The 18374-nt window shown below is 39.1% G+C and overlaps 1 long non-coding RNA gene across 1 annotated transcript in view; it reads left to right on the top strand.

Annotated features, from left to right (window-relative positions):
- Window positions 1-3721: 3721 nt before the first annotated feature.
- LOC123023010 overlaps window positions 3722-18374 on the top strand; it is a 21336-nt gene continuing 6683 nt past the window's right edge. Inside the window, exons 1-2 of the long non-coding RNA XR_006414613.1 lie at window positions 3722-3820; window positions 5965-6053. This is a non-coding gene — a long non-coding RNA (uncharacterized LOC123023010). The remainder of the gene's footprint in view (window positions 3821-5964; window positions 6054-18374) is intronic.

Here is an 18374-nt window from a genome sequence, read left to right as displayed (position 1 = left end):
TTGGTAGATGTTCTGTTTCTCTGGCATTCTGGAGCAAAAATTGTCCACAGAAGACTGAAACAAAAGACTTCTGAGTAACAATTAATCAAGCAGTTCAGGTCAATCTCCTGTGGCAAAGCTATGCTGCTGTTTCTAAATCTCACTGTATGTATTAATTGGTTTACCTAACAGTAGGATGTTTATCTTATCAGCAGTAACTCTTTTGCAAATGGCTGTTATTAATAAGGTGACCATCACTGTCTGTACTTCATACATTTCATTTCTCTCTGAATTTACTGCTTACAACTCTCCCAACCATTTGTAATTGAGGATAACATCTGATTATGTCAGTTGCTTTTTGCATCTGATGGACCCGAGCCCACTGGAGCTTGTTTGTTCGTCTTTAAGGCGCTACAAGGATTTTGATATGTTTTGTTTAGTTCTTTTGCATCAGTTCCTTCTCACAACAGATGTTCTCAGGTCAATAACTAAGTAACAAGCATTCATTCTACTGTCCATTAAACCCTAGCTGTTGACAAAGGCATACCAATTTATCACAAAATTAATGCATTTTACATCCATAGCTGCCAGGGCTACCTTTTAAAGATAATAATAAAAGAGAGGCTTAGTTAATAGCATGGTGTAATTAAGAGTATTTCCATGTTTTGATATAGAACTCCAATTTAAGAAAAGGCAGTCATGCCTATATCGGGCTTAAATTTTACACAAGCCAAATGTACTTGAGCGCTTATGCCCAAGACTCCAATCTTTAATGATTTCCAAATATACACAGGCTGGTGAGGGAAATATATATTCTCCTTATCATAACAAAGTTATTTTAGCATTGTGGCTCTGTGCTGAAAAAAGAAAATGGTAGAGTATCATTCCCCAAAGGAAATGAGACATACTGTACACTGTGCATGCAGTGCTTTTCAATCCTTCTGTTATTCCTCTTCTGCTGCTTGAGACAAGACCTCCTGTAAGTCATATCTGCATTAACGCTTGAACTCACCACACAAAACTGAATACCCTGTGCTATGGAAATGATTTCCTGATCTAATCTATATTTGAGTCAAGTGGAAAGATTCCCCCTCTCCCCCAGAATACACACCTTTCTTTCAGCATGAAAAGATCCAATATGCCATGGAATTGTCCAGATGTGATATGAATGGATTCTTAAATGGTGGCTCTAGCACTCTCCTACAACTTCACAAACCACAAGAATTTGTAACGTATTTCAGGAACTTATTTTTTGAGTCAAGCACTGCTAAACACTTTTACATGTAGCATTACATCCCCCACATAATTTTCCCCACCCTTCCAACATCATAGAAAAATAAGTTTATGAAGGAATGTAAATTGCTGCTATGCTGTGCAGAAAACTGCCCTGGAAGGCAGGATGAATTGCACTTCTGTACCCTTTAGACATCCATTTCCCATACAATAGACCCCACAGGTTTGTTCTTAGAAATGTCCTACAAATGCCAACAGTTCCGAGAACACACAGATGACAAAATAATTCCTGAGTGAGTCTATTGTCCCAGACTGAATAGACTGTCTGTCTGTTTATGATGACATCTTTGACACATATTTATTTAGTTCTCTCTCTATCGATGGTACAGACATACTGCTTAATATCATAATCTCTCTAAATACCTGACATATTTACTTACTTACTTATTTATTCACATACATATATGCTGCCTATAACTGGCAGAATGGCCTCCCTAGGCAGCTCACACAAGAGAACAGTTAAAAAAATACAATTGTAAAATGTAAAATAATTCAGTATGATAAAACCAATAAAGGTTCATCCGCACTCACAAAGGACTTAGATATTAAAGAATTTCTTTAAAAGGTATGTCTTTGCGTGGCACCAAAAAGAAAACAAAGATGGCACCAGGCGAATTTCCCTAGGGAGGGAGTCCAGAAAGTACAGTTAAAAATTTATGTATAGTACAATACTAGAAATGCTAGAAAGGTAATATCAGGAGCAGGAGGAAAATGGAGTAGCATCATGATAATCCTAAACCCCAGAAAATCTGTTTAAACCCACACATTTTTAGGAAGAAATTAAAACTTCTTCCTATAGTGCCTGACAAATGTGTGGGGTTAGTGCTGCAAAGGGGAAGAGCCACTGCTGAAAAGGTGGAATAGAAGCATTCTCTTGCAGGATGAATAAGAAGGTATCCTCTGAAGTTCTTACAGGACCCCTGAATATATTAAGGAAGGCTGTCTGTTATGTTATGTGGCGTAACAGCATATAGTAAATGTGCTCACTTTATGCTTTACAAGAGGGAAAACAAGGATTATGGATATATATTATCTTGAAAATAATAGAATTAATAAACAAAATCCAATTCCTTCCTTCCTTTTTGAAGGAAGTGGAAGGGTTTAGAAATGCAGGATGAGACTTCTCCCAATCAAATTGTGATTGCAAATCATTTGTACATTGTTTTAGGAACAGGTGACATTCTTATCCACTGACTTAAGGTAACTGCTGCTGAGAACCTCTGTTTGTGGGTAATACAGCTTTATTCTGGAATCTCTTTTTTATCGTTTCTGTAAAAGGGTTTCTGAGATTACAGACTCTTATGATGAGAAGCCGCTCCATCCACCAGCCAGCCCCATGGTCACAAATGACTTTTCTCTAATTTCCTCTAAGAAGATGGACTGTAGGCTTATTGTTATCACAAAGGTAAGCCTGTGAAGAAGGAAAGAAAGACATAGGGGAGTGGGGTGAGTCTAAAGCCATGAAAGAAAGAAATTGTAGGGAAAAAATCCCTCAGTTTTCTTATTAATCCAAAGTAATATTTGCAAACTGTCTGAAGACCTTTGATTATTGGACAGCATATAATACATGAAACAATACATGAAATGAGAGGAACACTTATAGTAGTAGAAAATAACACTTTTGAGAGGGAAATACATCTTGAAACCTTAATTTGAGGACTTCAGGCTTACCGACAATCTATCTGCATTCTCAACAACTTAAGAATTCATGGAGAGATGGTCTTTTGAAGATTTCAACCCATTTTTCCTGCCTTAACTATGAAACTGGCACCTTCATTCAGCTTCAACTGGCTGCTGTGCATTTTTAATCACAGGCTTTCTTGCGGACAAAGCTTAATCTTTTGAACTTGGAAGCATAATTATTATTGCAAAGGAGAATGTGGGGTGCGGCTGGGACAAACATGGACCGAGGGTGAAGCCACTGGGTCATCACTGCTTCCAGTCTCACTGGCCAGCAAAACAATAACTTTTTTGTTAGTGTTGGAAAGTGGTCAGTTTTGATGGAGTCTGGCATTCCATTTACCCACATTATCTTTTGCGTATTGGAGTGGATTCTAAGAACCGCATTAAAAGATTTACATTTGAACGTTGTGATTTGTTTTAAGCATGGGACCCTGTTTTTAAGGTTTTGGTGGTTTGAAGTCACATTGTACAATTTCCTGGAAACCCAGTGCAGCATTTGCCTTCACCAAAGGAGTACTTTCAGGCTTGCCAATTTGGGCAGGAAAAACAAGACAAAACACAAAACTATCTTAGCCTTTTCCTGCCTTTTTTGAAGAGAAGTCTGATAGGCAGAAATCAGCGGGTGAAGCTTATTTTGGCATTGAGTAAAATGATCTGGCATTGAGCATTCAAACTGCTGTTAAAGGCATGGCTACAGGAATTGATTGGCAGTTTTCTGTGCATGTGTGTGTGAGATGAAAGGGTAACAAAAACTAAAGGAAACAGCAGTAGGTGGAATGCAATGGTGTCACCAGAAGCAAAGAAAATCACTAGGAGAACTGATTCTCCCAGGAGGTTCCATGTACTCCCAGATCTAATTTGGAAGGTTGGTGAACCCTCTGGAAAACCCTGGGGGGGTGGGGGGCAGGCTGCAGGGGTTAGGACAAGACAGGAAAGTCCCATTGCACAAGCAGAAGTTCCCTTGTGGCAGTGGACTTCTAATCATATGATGTTAGATCAGATCTGATGGTAGTACTGCAGTAGCCACAGCACAATGGTGACTTTTGCTCTGGCTTATGAAACCTATTTGCAGTAAGACTTAAGATGGCCTTCTGGTCAAAAGTCTTCCATGTATGGGGGAAAAAGATATCCACTCTGCAACACAAAATCCCAGAGGCTGAGTGATATTGTGTACTGGTAGCAAGTCATTATTGACTTGATTTGGTGAATTCTTGAAAGCTGCCCAGAGCAGCTTTTTTATCAAATAAATCAAATATCAATTAATTGCTAAATAAATAATCTAATAAATACTAATATGTAAACAAGCCCTTACTTTCCCCTTATATCTGTATGAGGGAGGTGTGGGACCATGACACCATCTCTGTTCCCAATGATGACCTATCTGTCCAGCATCTGTCCATACATGAAGGGTCCTTTCAGACTAGTGGTGTGCATTCATCTGCAAGAAGGGTCTGTTCACAGCCTGCCTGGTGTTGTTGGCATCAAGTCTCAGGCTAGTAGTGGGATCTCACTAAACACAGATTCTGCCAGCAGCCCTACCTTTGACACAGTAGGAAGTAGTTGCAATACTTGAATCATTCTGAACATTGAGCTGTGTATGACGTGCACATTTTATAGACACTTTCTCTAGACAGTTACAATGTGAACCACACTGTTATCTCTTTTAGCCTTCTAGAGTCAAACTTAACCTGCTGAAAACATATCCCAATCCCTGTTTAGATGTGCCGAGCTGGACTGGTAGAAGCAAGCATCACCTCCCCTAGCAGCCCTTCCAACAGTTCTTCCAGCTGGTATTGTATGAAGTATGGCATGAAGAGAAGGGAATTCCCCCAAATTGGGTAGAGCCACCTTGTACAAACAGAGTCCTTCCATCAACTGAGATCCTAAATCCAAGTCCAGATTAACTCATACTGAAGCAAAACCCACTGAAATCCATAAAACTTAATTAAAATAGGTATAACATATGTCCCATGGAATTTGGTGGGTCTATGCTAGGTTTGACCAAATCTGGACACTTCTAAGCCACTGTATTTTATAACAAACAGATCGGGAGAATTTGTTCCCTCCTACTCTGGAATTACTATGCAGTTTAGCATTTAGTTTTGTCTCTGCATTTTATGTTTGGACTCCGAGATCCTCAGAAAAAATGCAGGAGATGATAGTGCCTGTGATTGCTTTTATTGCCATTTTCATTAGAAGAATCACTTCACATAAAAGTCTTCTGTGAGAGATTTCATTGGTTTATAACCTCCACATGCAGCATATTATAGCTAATGAAATAGTTATTTCCTAAGATTGTTAATACTGGCACACTACATCGGCACTATTGATCTCTATTAAATAATTTTTCTCTTTCCTCTCTCAAATTCTTCCTAAGTGGAAATTAGAAAACTACTGGCACGCAATGAAAAGTTGAAAGCAACTTCATTTCCTAGCTAAACTATACTATAAATATATGACAACATGATCCGGCCTTCACCATTAATTCTAGAACTCTTGCTTTTAGTTTTATATTTTAGAGTACAATTAAATTTGAGTAGTAGAAGAACTTGTGATATAAACTACGGAAAATAAAATCACACAAATGCAGCTGGCATGATGGCAAAAGTACAGTTACATCTACAGAATTCAGCTCAGTGTCACCCAAGGCCTAAAAACCATAATATGTTGACTGAACAAATATTAGGATTTGGAATGGTTTTTATGGAATTAAGCTTTTTGGGGCTCAAACCCTAAGATTTTAGTCCTTGTTTAAGGAGAAATGGTGTTTCAGATAATATTAGATACATTCAGATACTAAGGTACTATTTGCAAATGTGGGTAAGTGAAAGATTTTGAAATATCCTGATCCTTCTATGTTTTAATTCTTGATGTGAATTTGTTAGCACTACTATTTCCAATTGCTCACTCTCAGGAAGTGTACATTCTCTCTCTCTCTCTCTCTCTCTCACACACACACACACACACACACACGCACATCCCACGATTTTTCTTTGTCTCTGTTCCCAGGTTCATGAGGTCCTAAAAGGGAGTGGACACTGTACTGGAATTACTGAGCTGATTGTGTTGGGAAGACTGGTCAATCCTCCCACAAAAGGGTTAGTCTTTCATTGACTTCATTCCTATTGAGATAACAGTAGATATTTCCCTGTGTACTGGTCTACCTCCCAGTTGGCCAAGCTTTTTCCCTGTGTGAGAATCCAAAGAGTTCTTCCTCAGGCATTTGACAGCCTCAAATGGAGCATTCATGGTCGTGTTTGTTTAATTCAGTTCCAGTATTATATTGTAACTCTGTTAAAGTTTGCATTGTACTTTTTGTGAATGACCCAGAAATAAATAGTGATCAACCATGCATAAGTCAGAGTGCTGGCAGATTACCAATCTCATCTAAAGTCTAGCTAGCTCTTTTTATGCCAGGAGTGAGAAATAAGCAGCCCTCCATATGTAATGGTATTCTCTTAGATGGGTACTTGCTGGTGTGAAATGGCAATGACTTCTAAGGTACCTGGGCAGCTATATCAGTTCCAATGATTTCTTAGAGATAGCTTCTCCACTGAGACTAGTTTGAATGGGGAATCTGTGGTTTTGTGGATATTGTTGGATTACAGCTTCTATCATCCCTCACCACTGGCCATGCTGATTATAGTTTATGGAAATTGGCATCCAGCAACAGTTGGAACCCTGCAGGTTGCCCACCTCTGCTTTATGCATCTATGTATTCTTTGTTTATCATTATCATGATCGTTTAGCACCAATATGTCCACAGCCTTGCTCCAAAATAATCTGGAGCAAGGTTTTAGATATGTTGGTGCTAAACCAAATTTACAATTAGTTTGCGAGATTACCATAGATTAGGCCCACACTGTCTATGAATCAGTGAGCTTTTTATTCATTCAAATGAGTGGGAAAGCAACTGTAATGCATTTTCAGTAGGAAAAGTTAGATCAGTTCACATCTGAATACAAACTTAACTAATTTTGCACTTTCAAACCAGTATATGATTTGAATCTCAGCTATCCTTCAAAATTTGCTGATTGTTGAAACTTTCAGTTCTCTAATCAAAAAGCACATACAAATATGTGTATATTGGGAGAAGTAGCATTCAGAAATTAATTGTACTGAGAGAAATATTTGCATAACTTTGTACATTAGAGGAAAATGCATATATTTTGAGAAAGTTCTCAAAAATGCATACAAATACGTATGCAAACCTTTTACAAACCCTCAAATTTGGGAAGAAACTGAAACTGCTATTTGTAGAGATATGTAATTTTCAGTAAACTTAATCTTCATTGATGCTATATGTTGTTCCCAGTGCCTATTGCTCTTTTCTTTCTTTTTTTTTTTTTTGCCACTTTACAATGCCATGTTGTAGTTCCGTAATACAATTCTCCCAGCAATAACTGGTTAAATAACATGATTGTTTCCTTTCTTTAGCTGCTCCCATCTAGTTAAACACTTTATCCAGCAGGAATATTTAATTAAAAGTGATTAGTTGCTGAAAACAGAGTAAAAGTTGACAATGGGATTTTTGTGCAAAGAACAGACTCTGTTTCAATGCATTTGGTAGGTTTTATTGACAGTATTTTTCTTCTTCTTCAAGGACAGCACATACCTTTATGTGTGAGCCAACTGAAAGTTGAAGGGGAAAGTATTTTTCTCCAAAACATACTTTTAGAGAACTTTGATGGTGGTCATTTCCCAATGTGACTGCAATGAATTTATGTCATATCTGAATAAAAAATTACTACTATAGCAAGTTTTTTTTTCCAAATAACATTTTGCATGCAATGAAGAGTCTAGGTCTTACTTTTCCATTTTGTTTCTCATGCAAAATAAAAAAGGATAGGCAAAAGGAAATTATTAGATCATGCTCCCATCAGCACTGGCCCTTGATCACAAGGCCTCATTGAACTATTGAATACAGCAGACAATATCTATACGGGCCAAATTTTTAACTGACAGATACTAGATGTGTACTTAGCTGGAATGCATGGGATATAAATGCTTTGGAGTGTCTGATTCCATTCCCTCAGCAGCATTATGCATTTTCATAGCACATTTCTCAGCCTTGGAGATCTGAAGAGGACATGGTCCAATGCTCCGTATGTGGGGTATAGTCAGGATCAGATGTTCTGAATTGTACAATTCTGATTCCCTAAATTAGCACTGGCTGTAGCTGCTCGAAGGATTATGTAGCCAAAACAGCAGCTGAATGGACAAACACAAACATGGAAGCTGAAAACATAAACATATGCTGTCCAGCTCATACATTCTGTTTAAGATAGGCTGAGCTTGTCCTCAACAGATTTTAAAAGTAGTGATGTCCTCCTGTAAAAGTATTAGCTGCATTAGAAAATTCAGTCAGCTTACTTAAGAGTCTCCATATTATTTACTTAGAAGTCCAAACCAGTTTGCTCAAATGTGCATGCATGTGCACACATGTAAATTCACTCTGTGAACTTATTGTGGTCTTCCAATCGAGCACTACCCAAAACGTTGCCTTTTTTATTTTGTGCGATATTAATGTGCAGATGGTTAAAAGAGTGTTCAACATCCTAGCAAGTTATGAGAGAATCTGTGAAGTATCTGCTAATGAGTTCAGCATGGCAAAGTGGTTAGAGCATTCTACTTAGACAATACAGATCCAGGTTCTGGTCCCCACTTGGCCAAGTTGCTTATGGGACTCCTTAGATCCAGTCACTTATTGTCAGCCTGACCTTCTGCACAACATGATTGTTGTAAAGATAATATAAACAGGAAGAGGAGATTTATGTAAGCTGTCTTGGGTTTCCTGTAGGAAAAAAAGCAGGAGTTGAACATAATTAATATAAAGGCTCCATGATCAAAGGATACTTGATGATTGCTGTTTCCTATAAAACAGAGCTTGACTGACATTGTCTGTTGGTGGACATCTTGCCCCTGCTGGCAGTGGCCAACACAATTGGGTCCCCGTCCAAGGCAAGCTGTTTCCCCAGTGCCTCCAGAGCGTATCCCTTTTATTTCTTTAAAAAAGTGGGCTTGATGAGTTGAAAGGGTTAATTGTGTGTCAAAGATAAGAATTTCATAAAAGTCACAACAAATTTAAATGATCTTGGTTTCCTATGAATCTGCCCTGCAGTTGTGCTGTGGACTGGCTGTTTCGAAGTAATGTGCATTCCATGCACTTGACTGTTACTTATGGAGGGAACTCATGTGAATATGCAGTTGATAAATGTGCATTAGCATGAATTTGCATGTGTGTCAATGCATAGTACTAGTGATGCACATTGGGAGTAATGTGCATTTGTACAAATGCACATGCGTGCAAGTGAAATTTATTTATTTATTTATTTGTACTTTTAAATAAAAAATTATAATGAAAACTCTAAGAACAGTAGTATGCATTTAGCAAGTGGAATTAAACTTTTTAACATCCTTCAAAATATCAAGTTCTGGCAAAATATGCCTAATAGCCTAAGAAAAGCAGATCAAAAGGATTTAACAAATTCTGTGTATCCTTAATGAGTGAACTAACTTTCTCCATGGCCTAACATGCCAAGAAAATCCCAGAATGATCCTCTTCTTGCCTGAGACAACTGCAAACCTTGCTTATATAAAGATGCTAACACCTGGTTACTGGAGAGCAGGTACATACTCATGATACCATCTTAGATGTCCACAGATGGGTTGGTTATCTTCAATAAAGAAGTCTATACAGGAGCCTATTCAAATTTTGCAATGCTTTGAGATGTATCCCTATCCTGAATCTGCTCTTCCACCCATTTGTCTATGGAAAGACCTGGTCACCACTAAGTTCAAACGAGAACCAGAGCAAAGATTGAGGCTGAAGCACCACTGAGCTAGACGCTCCATTCTGGTAGACACACTGCAAGATCTCCCTGAATAATATAGCGATTGTTCCTTTGTATGAATAACTTTCTTTTCCTGTTAGCTTGGTCTGTTTAAAAATAATACGTTCCAGAGAGGAACAAGGAGGGAAACTGCAAGCAACAGGACATGTGATAAGTGCCAAAGGGACTGATACTTCCTGGCATACAAAGGCAGGAAGACACAGAATCAGTGCGGCATGTTGAGTATAATATGCACATTCTTTTAAAGGGTTGAAAAATAATCTGAATAAAAAAGAGTTTACAGAGTAAGTGGCAATTCACCTTTCTTTATTTAAGAAAACCAAAAAAGGCCCTGTCAATTTTGACTTACCTAGATTTCAGTCTTGTTCCCAAATCGCAGTCAATACCTATAGGCAAAGGGGCAGCCTGAAATCCTTGTGATTCATTGAATTTTTCACTTTTAGGATGAGAATGAGAAGGGCACATTTTCATTAAGCTTTAAACTATGTCTTTAAAATGACAGTATGCAAATAGCAATATCATGATGATGGATTCAGATATGTTACATCAGTTGACCTTCTTAATTTAAGTGTATCCACTGGAAAGGAGGGGGAGCAGATTTCTATAAGCTGCGTTTATTTCAATGCAGTTGCAAACCTGATCTTTGACCCACTCTTTCATGGTTGTTTTCTTTCTAATTTCTTGTACAATGTGATCTGAAACAGGTCATCATGACATTCTTGATACATTCTCTATTGATTTCCCTCTCCTCACTGAGGAGCAGAGAGCAACTGCTTTTATTGCTGTGGGGAAAAGAAATGTTACATTGCAAAAACAGTGGAACGTCGCTAGCTGAAATAAACATTTCTTATGGGGAACTTTACATTACATAAGGAAAGCTGGAGTTGTCAACAAAGCAAGACATGTTAAAAAGGATCTCCTCTAGATTAATGACAATATTTACAAAATAGATTTTGGCCTAGACCTAATATTTAGCTGCACTTAAATGTTGGCTCCCAAAGGAATTAAAAGAGCAGCTGGTATTGTTGATCTAAGAGCATTGTGTCAGCCTGAACAGACAGTGTAAAGCTGCATGAGTTGCAGTGTCAACAAGCTATAACCTTGGAAAAACTGGATTTACTATTTTATATTGTGTTTAAATATTTTTCCTAAAATGACAGTGGGAATCAGACAAAATGGCAAAGCAAATCTAGTTTGAACCCCATTTTGTTTAAATAAAAAGAGAAGGCAGTTTCCCACATCTCATTACAACCATCTGAATTGAATAGTCCAACATCAACACTGACATCCAGTTTGTGCCCCTGAAGCTTATGAATCAAGCAATGTAGACCTTACCCTGTCCATGGAAAAGTGTAAAAGACAAGGGCCCAAAGACATGAACATCTTAATATATGGGGACCCACAGTGTACAAGCAAAAGAGCAAGCAATGAAACGCTTTGGGAGGTGAGCAGATACACAGGCCTGAGAAGCACTTAAATCATGCTTTCATGCTGTCAGTCATGGCAACCCCACTGAACTGTGCCAGGGACTTGAGGGCACCAATGAAAGGGCCCAGAGGACAGCACTCAAACGGACCTTGATAGGACAGTGATCCTATGTATGGGTGGCTCCTCAGTCTTCACATTCAATGGTTTCTTTCTTCTAGATGGGTGGCACTTCCCTCTGAAGAGACAGGTCCGCAGTTTGGGGGTTCTCTTGGGTCCATTTTCATCACTGGATCCTCAGCTGACTAGAATGACTCAGAGCACTCATTGCAACTTTGGTCAGTGTGGTAAGAGGGATGGTTTAGCCATGGTGGTTCATGCACTGGCAACCACATACCGAGACTACTGTGATGTGCCCCTTGTGGAGCAGCCCTTGGACCTGCTTTGGACATGGAAACAAGGACAGAACGCAGCAGCAAGAAGGTTCAGTGGGACAGCCGATTATGTTGCCATTAAACTTGTGTTAAAAGAACTAGCCTGCCTGCCTATGAGTCACCATGCTGTGGGATGAGGTTTAGCTTTTGGCCCAGGAGCCAGATGCTTCACAGAATTTCTTCCATCAAGGTCTTCACAAGGAGGCCTTGATGGACATTCCAGGACCAAGAGAATATCACCACATAATGCCAAAGGCAGGCTCCTCAGTGGTGGCATCCGCTCACTGGAATATCCTCCTTGGTGCACTTTGGAAGGCTGAAAACAGGGTATCTTTTAAATGGCTTCTGAAAATGTCCTTGTCCACTCAGACTTTCTCAATTGTGTAATTAATGACAATCCATGATATGCTGATTTATCTTACATTCTTTGTGATACCTTTTATTGTCACCTTAATTGATATTAATACTCTATCTTAAATGGTAGCTTTAATGTTTATAAGTAATCTGCTAAGAATTTAGCTATATCAGTTCAAAGCACCTCTTATCGGATACCCATTTCTATTTGCACATGAAACTACATTATGTGAAGAATCTGTAACCACCAAATGTTAGCTTCTAAGACAATATATAAGAGTAGCTTGGCAGAGTGATGGGGGGGGGGGCTTCTAGAAAAACTACTACCTATATTCAAATTTCAGTTGGCTATAGTTAGAAATATAAATAGGTCTGCCCATTTTCTCAGGTGACAGATTTACCTATTCCTTTTACAAGCTGAGCCACAGAAGAATTAAACTATTATGACTTGAATTATGCTGAATTTGTTCCCTTTACCCAGCGCAACATAGCTGGCTACAATCCATATATGTTCATTCTATAAGCTTATGAGTAGGTCAGACTGCCAGTACCTATTTTGCTGCCTAATGTTTGGCATGTGAAAGCTTTTGCAATGTCACACATTTGAAAGTAATCAACCAACTTGTGTATTAATGCTAAATACCTCTGAAAAATGTGGATGACAGGTAGTCTTTGCCATAAGTAGCAAACGCATATGGATGTCATTTTTGATAGGACAATGTAGAATTTCTATAGTTATGTCATACAGCTGATTTTCTGATGAAGCAGCACCTCAAATTCTTATAGGCTGAGTATTTCAGGTCCTTGCTAGTCCACAGAGATGCTAAGGACATGGTGGGAATTTGAGATGGGTGCTTGGACATGCAAGCAGCCTTGCTCAAATTCCTGTCAGCAAGGAAAATTAGAGATACTAGCCCAGTATCTCTCCCAACGTTGTCCATCATGACTTTCCACTGATTTAGGAAAGAATCTGTGCTACCTGGGGATGCTAGGACTGAACCTGGACCTTCTGCATGCAAAGCAGGTGCTCTGCTTTGAGCTATGGTCCCTCATGTTCAGTTGAGCAGAACTGATGCAAGCACAGCCCACCCTGACTAGGCTTCTCAACTTGATTCTTCCCAAGAAAGTGTGATGTGCATGCAAGCTTGAAATACCCCGTATTAAAGTAGGGGTGCACATAGTCCACCAGTCCACAAATGTTCCTTTATAATCTGAGTTCAAAGCTGCAATCTTCACAATAATGTGTTTGGGTTCCCACCAACAGCATATTTTTTCTGAGCTATGCCTGTTTCAATGTTCTGTATTTTAGGGTAGTTCAGTCTTGCTGGTTCAGTTTAGGGTAGGATCCATGGGTGATATAGAAGAGTCTTTACTCAATCAAGTTCATATTTTTGATGAATGGGAATGAGAGTGTAGCAAAGCCATTTGAATAAATAGTGGCCTTTCACCTGCTTTTTTAGAAGCCTCCACCAAAGGAAATGAGGTGAAGTCTACTACACAGACAAATTTTTCTGCCATGGCTTCCCAGAAAGATTCTTCTGGAACATATATGTTTTTACTTTCTCAGACATTTTAATTTTTCAGTCTGGTCCAACATTGTAAACATTTGCACTGCTGCTAGGTTCTACCTCGTTATTTTTATCAAGAATTTTACATTTTTATTTTGCATTTTATCACCTACTACTCTATGGCAGTGGTGGCCAACCTATGGCACACGTGCAACAGCAGACACACAGAGCCTTCTCTGTCACCATGCGAGCCAAGTTGCCCCAGCAGTGCCCCAGCAGTCAAGCATCAGAAAACAGCATACACAGGGGCCATACACATGTTCAGAAAGGAGTAGTGGTGCCAGGTGATGATGTCACAAGCCGCGACTCATTAGCCACAACTCGTCCAAGCATTCACATGGCTGGTCAGTGCACTGCCAAGGATATACATATATTTGCTTGGACTGACTGTGAGTTGTTTTTTCTAAACTAAAACTTCAGTTTTCAGGTTTTATTGCAGTGTTGGCACTTTGCAAATAATAAGTGAGTTTTGGGTTGCAGTTTGGCACTCAGTCTCTAAAAGGTTCACCACCACTGGGTTAGGGTTAGAAAAATGAAGGGTCCGGGCATGATTTCAAATGTGTTTAGAATGGGCAGAAAGGATGAGCAGGGCAGAAAAGGCTACTCAAGGAAGGCTTTTCCAAAATTGCACTATTTTCAATGGAACTCTTGCCCTCTATTAGAGTTAGGGGTGTGCACCAGGGTAGGGTTAGGGTTACAGAACCTTGGTGTCCTGGCATGATTTTGACGGTTGGAAAGTGTTTAGAATGGGCAGAAATGAAGAGCTGTGCAGAAAAAGCTACTCAAGAGAAGTTTTCCCAAATCGCACTATTTTCAATGGAACTTTTACCCTCTACTAGGGTTAGGGGTGTGACCAAGTTAGGGTTGGGTTAGAAAAAGGAGGTGTCCTGGCATGATTTTGATGGTTGGAATTTGTTTAGATTGGGCAGAAATGAAGAGCAGTGCAGAAAAAGCTATTCAAGGAAGACTTTTTCAAAATCACCCTCCTTTTAATGGAACTTCCACCCTTTATTAGGGTTAGGGGTGTAAACCAGGGTAGGGTCAGGGTTACAGAACCTTGGTGTCCTGGCATGATTTTGATGGTTGGAATGTGTTTAGAATGGGCATAAATGATGAGCTGTGCAGAAACAGCTACTCAAGGAAGGCTTTTTCAAAATAGCCCTCTTTTCAATGCAACATTCACCCTCTATTGGGTTAGGGGTGTCCACCAGGGTAGGGTTAGGGTTAGAAGAAGGAAGAGCCCTGGCATGATTTTGATGGTTGGAATGTTTTTAGAATGGGCATAAATGATAAGCTGTGCAGAAACAGCTACTCAAGGAAGACTTTTTCAAAATCGCCCTCTTTTCAATGGAACTTTAGCCCTCTATTAGGGTTAGCGGTGTGCACCAGGGTAGGGTTAGGGTTAGAAAAGCGAAGTGTCCTGGCATAATTTTTATGCTTGGAATGTGTTTAGAATGGGCAGAAATGAAGAGCATTGCAGAAAAAGATACTCAAGGAAGGCTTTTTCAAAATCACCCTCCTTTTAATGAAACTTTTGCCCTATATTATTTTATTCAAACATTATTTTAATTGTTAATATTATTTATTTATTTTATTCCTTGGCCAGGGTGACTTAATTTATACTGTTAAATTATATTGTTTTATGTTATTTATTTATGATTGTGAGCTGCCCTGATGCTTCGGTGAATGGGGCAGCATAGAAGTTCCCTAAATAAATAAATAAATAAATAAGCGTTAGAGGTGTGCACCAGGGCAGAGTTAGAGTTTAAAAAATGAGGTTTCCTGCCATGGTTTTTATGGTTGGAATGTGTTTAGAATGGGCAGAAATGATGAACTGTGCAGAAAAAGCTACTCAAAGAAGCCTTTTTCAAAATTGTCCTATTTTCAGTGTTATTTGAACCCTATATTAGCGTTAGGGGATTGCACCAGAGTAGAGTTAGGGCAGTGGTGGTGAAGCTATGGCATGTACGCCACAACAGTTATGCAGAGCCCTGTCTGTCAGCATGCAAGCCAAGTTGCCCCAGCATCACCCCAGCAGCCGAGCATCTGATTACAGCACTCATAAGGGCCATGCGCCTGCTTGAAAAGGATGCCAGGTGATGATGTCATAAGCCGCAACTCATTAGCTGCAACTTGTCCTAGATTCCGCATGGCCAGTCAGTGCACTGCCAAGGATTTTTTTTTCTTGGACTGGGGGTGAGGTGTTTTTTCTAAATGAAAATCTCAGTTTTCAGTTTTTATTGTAGTGTCGGCACTTTGCGATAGATAAGTAGGTTTTGGGTTGCAGTTTGGGCACTCGGTCTCTAAAAGATATGCCATCACTGTTCTATGGTATTAATTTTTCTGAATGGTCTGTACAGTCCATAGTACTTGGATGGTGTAGTAATATAATAAATAAATAACTAGATAAACAGATTGTTGGTTTTACATATTTAGATGTTTATTTGCACATTTGGTATGTTTATGGTTCTTTCCACCCCACCCCACCCAAAAATAATGGATGCTATGAATAAGAAATCCATGGGTGGAGCTACCTTGATAATGAGCAGTTTCCCTATAGAATGTGTCACAAGAGGGAATGGAAATGCCCCAGTGATTGAACTCCACGGGTCCACTTCTTCATTGATGTATAGGTTTGTGCTGCCTTTGCATGAGTTATTGTATTTTGCATGAGTTATTGTATTTTGTTTTAAAATATGTTTTACATTTGGAAACTTGCTTAAAGCATGGGGTAAAAAGAAGAAATATAAAAAGGAGGAGAGAAAGGCATCCATGATTAGTGTTTCAGTGATCAGCAAAAGCTTTTTCCTAAAAGCGGGGTGCAGGGAGAGTCTTCTTTGGAAGTCCGGCTGTTATTGGTTACCCTGCCTATCAAAGGAAAATAGACACATATTTACATGGGAAATTTATTATGGAAGTATGAACTGTGTTTGGGATTTGGGCGTTTGTTTAGTTAAAGCTGTCTCTAATGATGCTGAAGTTACCCTGATACTGAAATTACACTTTTGTAATGCTCTACTTTGATCATACAGTCAGCAATTTCATGGTCCATTTTGTGCAGTTTAAAGGAACAGGCTGAGTAACATAGCATCAAATTAGAATGCTTTACATTACAATAACACTTCCATGTACTGGAATCTAAATTTTCTGGATGGTATCGTGCAGCATGCTTTGCAAATGCGTATTTAGCCTTGAGCAACATTGTGCATTTTGGCCATAGAAGGCCAACTCTGATTGAAATGGCCTTTCTGTTATCACAGTGAATTTGTTTTCAATAGGAAAAAAAGAGGAACAGTATGGCCAACGTTCATTTACAGGGAAGATTGTTTTCCATTCTTGCATAGTTTTGTGCCCCTGGAAATAATTTCCAAGTGATCTAAAAAGCCAGTTGCTCCTTATGGTTTCTTTCTTAGCATTCTACTCCATCTGGCATATCAAATTTTTCAAAGAAATGTAAGCCCTGAAGCACAGAAGCTATATGTAATTTGTCTTCTGTAGTCCCAGAGGCAAACTTTGCATTCAAGAAACTGTTTTATAGTATTAGGTCAGATTTATTTTATTTTATTTTTGATGGGTCACGTCTGTTACTGCAGCAGGAAATTTAGAAACCAAGGGGAGAGTATTCATTTGTCTTTGCAGTAAAGTCCCAAAATAGGTTATTTTATTTTACTCTGAAAGTATGAAGCATCATGTGGCAAAACAGCTCCCTCCGTATAAGTAAATCTCAGTGGCTGATATTGTTTACAACCTTGGATAGGTTTGTGAACACTCAGACATGACCTGAATTACCAGGTCATTCCATATATGGAAGGTTTCCTGCCATTCCCCTAAAGGTTCCCTAAAGCAAGTAGGTTTGGATGGTAATTCTATTTGGAGGCTACATACCAGGATGCTGCTGAGAAGATATCCTGATGCATTTAGCAGATGTTCAATTTAGGAAAAGTGCTGCAAATCTAAGCTGAGGAATCTAGAGTTCAATGAATTGAAATCTCAGGGAAGGGTCATATCTCCAGCTAATGACTTGATGATGCCTTTATGGCATTTCTTCCTCTTCTTCTTGCAAATAGTTCAACATAAGAATAAGCTGGATTGTTTGGTTTTGTATTGATTGTTCATTCTGCATCAGTACAACTTTTAACAGAACATTCCTATACTGACAAGCAACTTCCAGTGAATTTATTGAACTTATTCCTACACAGTGCTTTTTTTGTAAAAAAAAAAAAAAAAGGTGCTGGAACTCACGTCTTAGGGTCACACTTTTACACAATGGTTGCTGCCGGCTGAGTCAGCGTGCGACCACACGACCGATCCCAAGCCAAGCAACATCCCAAGCCAAGCAGCGCCCTCACAGTCAGGGCTGACAATCAGCGCCAACACACAAACAGCCCACAGGCACTATGTTAATTATTTCTGCCACTGATCTGCTAAGCCCAACAGGGTGATTCACAATCACTTGGAAAAATCAGTCAAAAAAGGGTGCCGGAACGCCCTTCCAGTGAGTTCTATGACAAAAAAAGCCCTGCACCTGCACAGGTATTATAGAGCCACAACCTACACACTCTTCATTCTACCTAATTTATTAAACCACATGCAAGTAAATAATTGATCCATTAAGCTGTTTCAACTTCTAAAGTAATTTGTTGGTGTGGATTGTTTAGGGGTACAAGCTTTCTCTATTTGAGATCTTCTTTTCATGAGCTTCCCAACAGAGCTACAATAGTTTGCCAACCATCATGTTAGCACTTCTGAAATGACTTAGGCCAAGGGCAGCAATCTTCCAGATG

Source organism: Varanus komodoensis, unplaced genomic scaffold (assembly GCF_004798865.1).
Source record: "Varanus komodoensis strain SLA01 unplaced genomic scaffold, ASM479886v1 scaffold2, whole genome shotgun sequence".
Classification (NCBI taxonomy): Eukaryota; Metazoa; Chordata; class Lepidosauria; order Squamata; family Varanidae; genus Varanus; species Varanus komodoensis.
This window is presented reverse-complemented; position numbering and strand designations above follow the sequence as displayed.